The 10,059-nt window shown below is 50.0% G+C and overlaps 1 pseudogene across 1 annotated transcript; it reads left to right on the top strand.

Moving 5' to 3' along the window:
• Nucleotides 1–4,349: 4,349 nt before the first annotated feature.
• LOC308248764 (glycolipid transfer protein-like) lies at nt 4,350–4,979 on the top strand (annotated as a pseudogene). Its single transcript has one exon. The product of its transcript is annotated as a glycolipid transfer protein-like (transcript).
• The last annotated feature ends 5,080 nt before the right edge of the window (nt 4,980–10,059 follow it).

The raw sequence follows: 10,059 nt of genomic DNA, 5'->3' as shown, positions 1-10,059 counted from the left end.
CGGGGGCTTTCTGGAATGGGAGAAATCTTCCTCATCCAAATGCTAAGCCTTGGAGGCCTGTCTTCCTCACAGTCACCACAGTGGGCAAGGACAGGACCAGACTTACAACAATGATCTCCTTGTCTCCCTGCAGAGGGTGGGAGTGCGGGAGCAGGATTCCCATGGCAGCCGTCCTGGGCTGTGGGTTGGAATACATAAAACAGCGTTATTGAGACATAAATCACACACTCTACAGTTCACCCAGGATTATGTATCTATTTTTCAACCTGGATTATATTTTAACCCAGGAAAGGGCTGTACCCGCTGGGCGGAGGAGGGACGCACCGAGTTCTATGAGGAGTTCTGTGCCTGATCATCCAGGCCCATCGCAGAGCTGGTGGCCCACACCGCGGTGACTCACCCCGTTTTCCTATTACCTACTCGCCGTTCTCCGCCGCTGAGAATCTTTCCCCAAGTGCTGTACAGCGTGCGTGTCAGGGCGGGTCTGACCCTGACGGAGCCCCTTATCTCCCTCTGTGTTCTGGCCGACAGCCTCCCTCCAGGTATCTATCAGCGCATCCGCTCCCCACTCCTGGGTGAGCCCGGGGCCGGCAGGGATGCGTTCTGACTGTCACCTTCATCTGAACTGCCACTTGCCCCTCGCGGCTTAAAAGGTCGTTTTAAGGCGTCCAGGGGAGAGGAGGTCTTACACCATTCCCAGCCAACCTGCCGTAGCTTGGGGATGATTCCATGTGTTTTGGGCAAATTTGGGGGATATGGTTTCTAAAGGCAGCACAAGAGACATTAACTTGCATCAGCTGTTCAGCCCCTGGGGGTCCTGACAGCCACACCTGGCAACCTCTCTTCCCTCCAGTGAAAGTCCCCCAGATGTCTTAGCAGGGGCTGCTAAACTTTCTGAGTTTCTAAGGCCGATGCTTTAGAGAAGGGGTGGGGAACCTTTTTTCTGCCAAGGGCCATTGGATATTCATAACATCCTTCGGGGCCATACAAAATTATCAACTTAAAAACTAGCCTGCTCTATTTGGTCCAACATTTAATTAACTCACCCCTAATGCCTTGGCAGGGCCAGACCAAATGATTCCCCACTCTTGCTTTAGGAGAAGGCAAGTGAGGACCATACGTACGGCAGAGAGGAGACATAAAGATGCCAATGAACACAGGAATGGGGGTGGTGGAGGGGCAGCCCCTGAAGACTCCACGGGAGATAAGCACGCCGGGGCTGGGAGCCGGGATAGAACAGCCGCCTAAGCCCGGCTTTTGAATCGGCCCCAAACGCAATGACATTTTCTTTTTTGGCTGCTTTGAAAAAGGAGAGGAGAAAATGTAGACACTGACATTAAGATGGATGGGGCTTAGACAAATCGCAGTTTTGAAGGTTTTCCCAGTGCTGGGAAGGCCGAGGGCACGTCTCCACGGTGTGCTTCTGCGGGAGCCACCCTCTCTCTTCCCGAGAAGCCGAGAGAAAGCTGCATAATGAGACGGCAGCTCTCAGCCCAGCCGGCTGCTGGGAGGTTTCACATTTAACACCCTGTTGGCTTCCATCGAGCTGGGGTTTGCTCATCCACTTTAGGCTGACATTCGCAACAGGAAGTGGACCACGGCCTCTCAGTGGTGAGATGCTGGGCACAGGGGCGAGGCCAAAGTACCGAGCTTTCCAGTTTCCAGGGGACGGCACCTGTGGAGAGCCCCTTCCGGGCAGAGCCCTCCTGCCCTGGGCCTGGCTGTGCACCTGACTTTAAAAGCAGATTTGGCTGGCCGGCCCCTCTGCATGCGCATGGCAGCTTGAAGGAGCAGGAATCTCATTAAGGAAGAACTATTGACCCATCGGACTGCGTCCTGTTGACTCTGCTAACCTTCCATTTGTGGTCTGTGATTCTTTAATGTGGGGAGTGGTAATTGGAGAAGAGAGATTATAAAGAGGAATGAGACAATGGCTGCTTGTGACACTGAATAGCAAGGATTTGAAGGCCACTTGGTCTATACCAGCCGTGGGCAAACTACGGCCCGCGGGCCGGATCCGGCCTGTTCGGCTGTTCTATCCGGCCCGCGGAGCCGAAAGAGCGGAGGGTTCTCTTGCTCTCCCCTCCGCTCCTTTACTTTGAATTTATATTAGTTCACACAAACACTCCATCCATGCTTTTGTTCCAGCCCTCCTGTCCAGTTTAAGAACCCATTGTGGCCCTCGAGTCAAAAAGTTTGCCCACCCCTGGTCTATACCATCTCCTGGCCACCACAAAATGAGACTTTCTGTTCCCAGCCTCCCAGGGATTGGTCCAGAGCAGCACCAAATCCAGCGTGTGTGACTCATCCTAGTCGCTCCGCAGTCTCCAGCTCATGTGTTCTGCGGGCACCTCCTACCTTCGTGTCAGTGTCAATGTCAGGAAAGTTTAGAAGTCCAAGGTTAACCTGGGGACCAACAGGGATGAGGGCCACACACATCTACAAGGAAACACACGCACCCAGGATGGAAGGCAAATGATAGAGGTGGCTTAGAAAGACTCGCTCTGGTTCAATGCCATCAATAGGTGCCGGACTCCAGGGGCCATGGCTGGTGCAAGCTGGGCAGAAAGCATTTCATGTGGCAGGCAGGTCGCATCTGCTTCAGTGGGTGCTGGCTGCCACCGTGACCCTCTTTTTGATGAGTATAGTTGAATTAACTCTCCCTCCCCCCACCTTTGGGCTTTGCTCCCACATGCAACACAAATTGAAATACTGGGGTGGCAGGCGGTGGCAGTGGGGGCTGTGCTGGGGAGGGGACCGCAGGGACCTTCCATCTTGTTAATGTAACACTTCCTTATGTGATGGGAGCTGAGCGCGCCAGTAATGAATTTCTCCTCTGGTAATCATTCACCAGCGCATTGTGACCTGCGTGTTTTTGCTGTGCTACTCATTTCCAGACTTTCGCCGTGACTTGTCAGCACCCAGTAAAAATGAATTGGACACGACCCATCTCTTCTCGTGATGCCCTCCCCAGCTGCCTTTCGTCTCAGTTGAGAGAAGGAGTAGGTGGGACCACCTGGAACGGCAGCCACAGACTCCTCGGCTGTGGTCCAATTCCAGGCCCATCGCGCAGGCAGATGGACGCAGGCGTGCCAAGTCTGTGGGCGCTCTTGTTACACGGAGCCATGTTCTTTGGTCCAAATGGTTCCAAAGTGGCCTTTGCCTTTTGCACCTGTTGTTTCTTGCTGTATGATGAGCTGTGCAGGCAGTTTCTTTCCTGGAGAAGACATGGGTGCACATGGTGGTACAATTAGGCATCTGGGCACCCCATGGGTTCTTACCAACTCTGGTGTGAAGATGCATTGATGGCGGGGGACGAGGCTATCGTCTGAGTCACACGCATGAGCGTCGCCATCTGCAACTGTAATTCTAGCCACGTGGTCAATTGTAAGAAGGGGTTTATAACCAGCTTTTACTGCATTTGTGGATCGTGATGATTAAACAACAGATGGGAAACCCAACCAAGATTTCTAATCTCTACCTCTTCACTGATGGAGAGAGCGAGGGCTGAGGGATCACGGTGTGGTCTCTGTCTAGGGTTGAGTCTATAATTAGAGAGGCACCCCCTGATTTTCTGCGTCTGTCTTATATACTCATTCTTATCAGACCACAAACACTGATTTTTGGCTTTAAAAGGATGGTCCTGGGAAGGTCCTAGGATAAAGAGAAAGCCCCTCATTTAGGGTTGCCAGATAAAATACAGGATACAATTTCAGATAAACAATAAATAAACTTTAAGTTTAGGTATGTCCTAAGTATTACACAGGAGTTTATTTTTAAGGCAAGATGCTTAACATTTTTTTTCTATGAAAATGCTTTTTAAAATTGTGGTAAAAGATACATAACATAAAATATACCATTTTAACCATTTTTAAGTGTACAATTCAGTGGATCTAAGTTCTTTCACAATGCTGTGCAACCATTACCACTATCAATTTCCAGAAATTTTTCCACAGTGGCTGCATGGGATATTTTTATTTGCTAATTCCAGCAACCCTCCAACTTTTCAACAGCTTTTAGATCTGAATATATTTGACCTAAATGATCATATATCATCTATATATATATAAAGCCAGCTACTGTAACAGCATCACAACCATAATGACCGTTAGACCAGAACCACCATGGCCCCTCACTGGGCTGGCCCCGCCCCCCAGGAAGTGGTTGGGGTGCCCCTAGGCAACAAGATAGGGTGCAAGTTTGATGGGGGAAAGTCAAAGAAATAGGGGGGAAGGTTTTATGGGTCTGCAGGGTTGGGGTGGTCCGTCTGGAGTAGGTTTGGAGTGTTCTGGGGAAGGAAGAAGAAGATCTGATTAGAAAACGGCATCACCGCTGGCCTCAACCCTGAAATGGCGCTGCTGGCTGAGCACCTGCTGAAGCCGCTGCCCGTGGACAAGCAGATCAAGACAGGGCCCTTCCTGGAGGCAGTGTCCCACCTTCCACCCTTCTTTGATTGCCTTGGGTCCCCAGTGTTTACGCCCATCAAGGCAGGCATAAGTGGTAACATCACGAAAATCAAAGCTGTGTACAACACCGACCCAGCCAAGTTCCGGACCCTGCAGAACATCCTGGAGGTGGAGAAGGAAATGTATGGAGCAGAGTGGCCCAAAGTGGGGGCCACGCTGGAGCTGATGTGTCTGAAAAGGAGCCTCTGCTTCATCTAGGTCTTCCTGCAGACCATCTGTGATGGGGAGCGGGATGAGAGCCACCCCAACCTCATCTGTGTCAATGCCCCCAAGGCCTATGAGATGGCGCTCAAGAAGTACCATGGCTGGATCATGCAGAAGATCTTCCAGGCAGCACTGTATGCCACGCCCTGAAAGTCCGACTTCCTGAAAGCGCTCTGCAAGGGCCAGAACATGACGGAAGAGGAGTGCCTGGAGAAGGTCTGCCTGTTCCTGGTTAACTACACGAACACCATTGACGTCATCTACGAGATGCATACCAAGATGAACGCCGAGCTCAACTATAAGGTGTAGGCATGCCCAGCGGCCGGCACTCCCAGGAACAGATAAGCCAGAATCACTGTGAAGCAAGCTGGCAGGCTGCCTTGGCCTGCGTGCCACAGAGCGGCCCAGAGCTGGTGTTGCAGGGGACAGCCCTGGTTTCTGAGAAGTCATTTTTGGGGTCTATCCTAACAAAGCAATAAATAACCACCCTACTTCTGAATCACCTTTAATTTCACGGCAGCACAGACCAACTGCCTTCATTTCAGTGTGATAAAAATCAGTTAATGTTGCTAATAAGTCAAGTCCTAGCGTTTTCTGTCTCCGTCCCCCCATATGGTGCATGACCTTGGGGGAGCCCTGTCATACACCTCATTTTAAAAATGAAGATCTGTTGCAGTGATGTTTCAGGTCACGTATGGACCATGAGGAGTCTGATTTGAAATTATACAGGATTTTTTTTTTAAAGCAGACTGCTGTGTGCTCTCCTGTGGTTGCACAGCCCAGTGTCACAGCGCTGTCAGTATAGACCAGCCTTGGGCAAACTACGGCCTGCGGGCCAGATCCGGCTGTTCTATCCGGTTCTCTTGTTCTCCCCTCCGCTCCTTTACTTTGAATTTATATTAGTTCACACAAACACTCCATCCATGCTTTTGTTCTGGCCCTCCGGTCCAGTTTAAGAACCCATTGTGGCCCTCGAGTCAAAAAGTTTGCCCACCCCTGGTATAGACCCTGCTCTTTCCTACTGTCTTTTTCCAGACAAAAAACAAACAAACAAACAAACTTTGGAGATAGTGAAGGGCAGTTTGTCCAGACTGTTGAGAGCTCAGAATTAGAGTTTAATTGGAATAGGAATCCTGCTAATAGCACCTGATGCCTGAAATTTGAGCACTCTACTTTTAGGTTTTCTAGTTCAAGTTTTTGGAGACTGCCTATTAAAACATTCCTGATTGGAAAGTGTTTGTATAGAAGCCCATAAGTATTAAGTATTTGCTGTGTTTACCATGCTTAGCTCTCTGTAAGGAATATGGAATAATGTTAAACGCCTCATGTTCTCAAGAAGCTTGAATTTTTAAAAGAAAAAATATAAATATTAAAAATAAAAAAATAAAAAGCTTGAGTTTTAGGGGCAAAATCAGGCAAGCAGGTGAGTGGTTAGGAGCCAGGAGTCCCGGATTGAGAGAGGGATGTCTGTGGGAACCGGGCCTAAATTGGCAGTCGGACATCCCCCGAAAGGTCCCGGATTGCGAGAGGGTGCAGGCTGGGCTGAGGAACCCACCCCCTCCTGTGTACGAATTTCATGCACCGGGCCTCTAGTTTATCATAAAATTATAATTTTACACAGAAACAAATAATACCCATCTCCATGTTGGAACTTGTGGGCATACTTCCTCAGTTCAGACTCTAGGAGACTTCCACATGTTCCACTATAGGGAAGCACAGGTAGTGATTAGGAAGAACTAAAACACTTACCTTTTAGTTTGTACAAACTGGGCAGCTTGATGCTATCAGGAAGGGGAATTTAGATGTCATTCATTCATTCAACAAATGTTTATTGTGCTTGCCCAGTACATGCCAGGTATGCGTTGGGGGCTCCTATACAATAGTGAATGAGGTGCTTGTCCTTAACCCCCACCTTTGCAGCTGCCAGGTTTCCCTCTACCTCCGATCTTTGCACGTGCTGCTCCTTCTGTCCACCATGCTCTCCCTCCTGCCTGTCCCAGTCATCTGACTCACCCTGAGGTTTCAGCTCCATTGGACATGATGCTTAGGGGTGGCTTGCCCAATCCGTTCCCACACTCACAGCTCTCTACTCTTCACTTATGGCTCCTGCTGTGATGGTTATGACAATGTTGTATGGTTATTGGACTCACCAAAGTCTCTTCTCTCTAGATTGTAAGCTCCCTGAAGGCAGGGACCACATCTGTTACACATATTGTCTCCTAGTATCTAGCAAGGCATATAGAAGGCATTTAATATAAAATATGTTGAGGATATGAATGAAATCATGCATAAATTCTTCCCTCAAGAACTAGTAGAAGATAGACAAATAAGCACATCAATATCTATGTAAATAGCTACGAGTGGTGGGCTCTGGGAAACAGAGCAACTTTGCTGAGAGAGAGCTTGGATTTGGGCCAGCTCCCCCATAGAATCAAGCCCAAGGGTGTGCTCCCGGCCTCTCTGCAGAAGGGAGCCTGAGAGAACTCAGGCCTGGGAGCTTCCCCTCCCTGAGTGTCTGACACAGATTCAGACAACCAAGCAGAACTACTGCATCAGCTGGGCTGTCCAAGCTCAGGGCTCAACATTAATTTAGCCCAATGCCCACTTTAGAGATGGGAAACCCATGATGTGCATGACCTTTCCAAGGTCACAGAACAAGAGGCAGAACTGAGAACCCTGGTTCCCCCAAGCTCTGGGACTAGCACTCTCCCACCTCCTCAGCATGTCCAAGTTCAAGGGCAAAGGAGCATTGGTGGGTTTCAAAACCCTCTCAAGCTTTCTTTGAACTTCCACAAGATTTAAAAGCAGTTGGCTGGGAATAGAAACGTAACTGCTCAAGAAGAGGTGAGATGAGGGGGCTGGAGGAGAAAAGCAGGGATGAGAGAAAGCCAGTCCAGAAAGGCCGCCTGCCTGGCTCTGGAGTCAAGCCCGCAGGGTGGTTTATGTGCGGGGCTTGGCAGTGCAGTTGGGCAGCCAGCAGGCGCTCAGGTCCCAGCAGAGGCAGTCTGGGCTGCAGGATGGAGATTTATTAGCGGAGCTGTGCTCCAAGCCACGGCAACCTGGCTCTGCTGCTGATTCCCAGAGGCATGGGGTGGAGGGAGCGGGGTGGCGGGGAGGGAGGCTCTTGAGGTCGTTTGAACTGGGCTAGAGGAGGGTTCATACCTGACCACAGCTCTCAGGCCTGCTGTTTTGGTGAGGAGCCCAGAACGGAGCACCCCAAGTCCTTAGACCCCAAGTCCCTGGCCCGGGCTTTACTTCTCTGCTGGTCAAGGACTGTGCTGGGTGCCTCTGTGTGTACAAGGACTGACCCTCAGGTCAGGGCTTTGCATCCGTGTGGGCCTTCTCAGGCTGGATCCTCTGTGGAGAGAGGGCCCCGCTCACCTGGGGCCACCAGGCAGGTGGAGTGTTGAGGACAGGCTCAGAGCAGCTGAAGGTCTTTCTCTCACAGCACTCGAACAGCGAGCCTGCACGCAGTTGTCCTTTGGGGTTTGCTGGCAGGGGAGAGAAGATCAGGCGTCATTGGCTGGATAGGCTGCAGGAATAACCTGGCTCAGGGCTCCCTAGTGGTCTCTCGCCCTGGTGTTCAGGGAGAACATGGAAGGCATGTCCTTCCTCCAAGAGCTCCTCTCAAGGTCACCAAGAAAATGAAGGACGGAGGAGGACCAGCCTTGGCCGGTAGGGAGCAGGCTTTGGGGCTTGGGAATTCTGAGAGGTGGGAATTCAAGTTGCCTCAGTCCTTAAGCTTCTTAGGACCCTTCCTGTTTTGCTGATGGCAATGGGCATTAAAGTTATCATGACGGCCCTGGCAGGTGTAGCTCAGTAGTTGGAACACTGGCCTGAGCACTGAAGGGTCATGAGTTCTGTTCCCAGTCAAGGGCACAAGCCTGGGTTGCAGGTTTGATTCCTGGCCCGGGTAGGGGGCATGTGGGAGAGGCAACTAATTGATGTTTCTCTCTCTCTCCTCCTTCCCCTCCCTTCCACACTCCCTAGAAATCAATGTAAAAAATATCCTCCGGTGAGGATTTAAAAAATTGTATAAATTGTGTAGTGCTTAAATGCACACACACCCCATTAAATAAAAAAAGTTGCCGTGAAGCCCAGAGGCGGACAGAAGGGAGCTCTGAGAACCTACATAGGTAGCATTTCATATTTTGATCATCACCCCCTCATCTCACACCCCATCCCCTGGGGGAAATATTTTCCCCAGGAGTTTTGTTTAGCTCAGCCTGGGGTTAGAGCCTGAAGCTTGGGAGAACGGGAACACACTCATCTTTCCATTTCCTCTTCACGCTCCCCTCCCGGGCTCCACCACCGCCACCAGCGTTGCGGGGGGCAAAGGCACCGTGGCATCCAGATGGACCCCGTTTCCCTCAAGGAGTGGCCTGTTCCAACTTCATTGCACTGCCTCCCCTGAGCATTGAATAAACATTTCCAGAAGGATACAGATAAGAAAGAAAGAAAGAAAGAAAAAAAGATCTTATGTAAACACTGATGCCTAGAGACCAGGAGATATTATTAGTTTACTAGGGCTTTAAAAATACCCCAAAGCTCAACTCAAGGAAAGTAGAATTTGCTTTTCATTTTACCCTCTGTTATGGTTGCGAGGGGTCAGGAATACAAAAGAAGCAAGGATCTCAGGAGACGCGTGATATTACAAAGATCACAACGAGGGCAGAGAGGGGAGTTGCAGAAATCTGACTCTGGTGACCTTCCGGGCCAGTGAGGAACGGGGATGGGAAGTGGGGAGCTGTTCTTTGCATACCTTAAGGAAGGCCAGGGGTGATGCAGAGCAAACAGAGCCTTCTCCCTGTGCCTTGAAGGAGCGTATCTGGCTCCCGCCTCTGTGTTCCAGGAGCACAGCAGACGTCCCCACAGCAGCATCTCTATATGCTGTTCATTCCATGTGAAAGCTTTCCCCAGGCACTTTGCTTAGCTGGCTCCTCATCTCTTCCGGTTTTAGCTTAACTATCACCTGCATAGCAAGGCCTTCCCTGGTCTACCATTGAGAGGTGTGTTTGTAGGGATCATAGTCTTGGAAATCGACCAGGCAAGTCTTTGAGATAAAATAGCCCTATGGGACAGGTAGCCCATTACCCATCTCCATCATATTTTTATTTTATAAAAAGCCAACCAGACAATCAACCTATTAACTCCCTATGAAAATGTTGTTGAGAAATGTCCCAGGAGAGTGACCAAGCATCCTGGTTTGGCTGAGGTTGAGGGGTTTTGGGGACACGGGACTTTCAGGAAAGTCATGGGCAAGCTGGGATGATTTGGTCACCCCAAATCTCTTCATCTCCAGTAAGAAACACTCAACAAAATATCTCTGGTATAATGTTTATTTAAATAGTAATCTTAAAAAGGCTTTATACAAATCATATAAACACAG

Source organism: Plecotus auritus (genome assembly GCF_963455305.1).
Source record: "Plecotus auritus genome assembly, chromosome: 5".
NCBI lineage: Eukaryota > Metazoa > Chordata > Mammalia > Chiroptera > Vespertilionidae > Plecotus > Plecotus auritus.
Note: the sequence above shows the minus strand (reverse complement) of the source record. Positions and strands in the feature narration are given on the sequence as shown.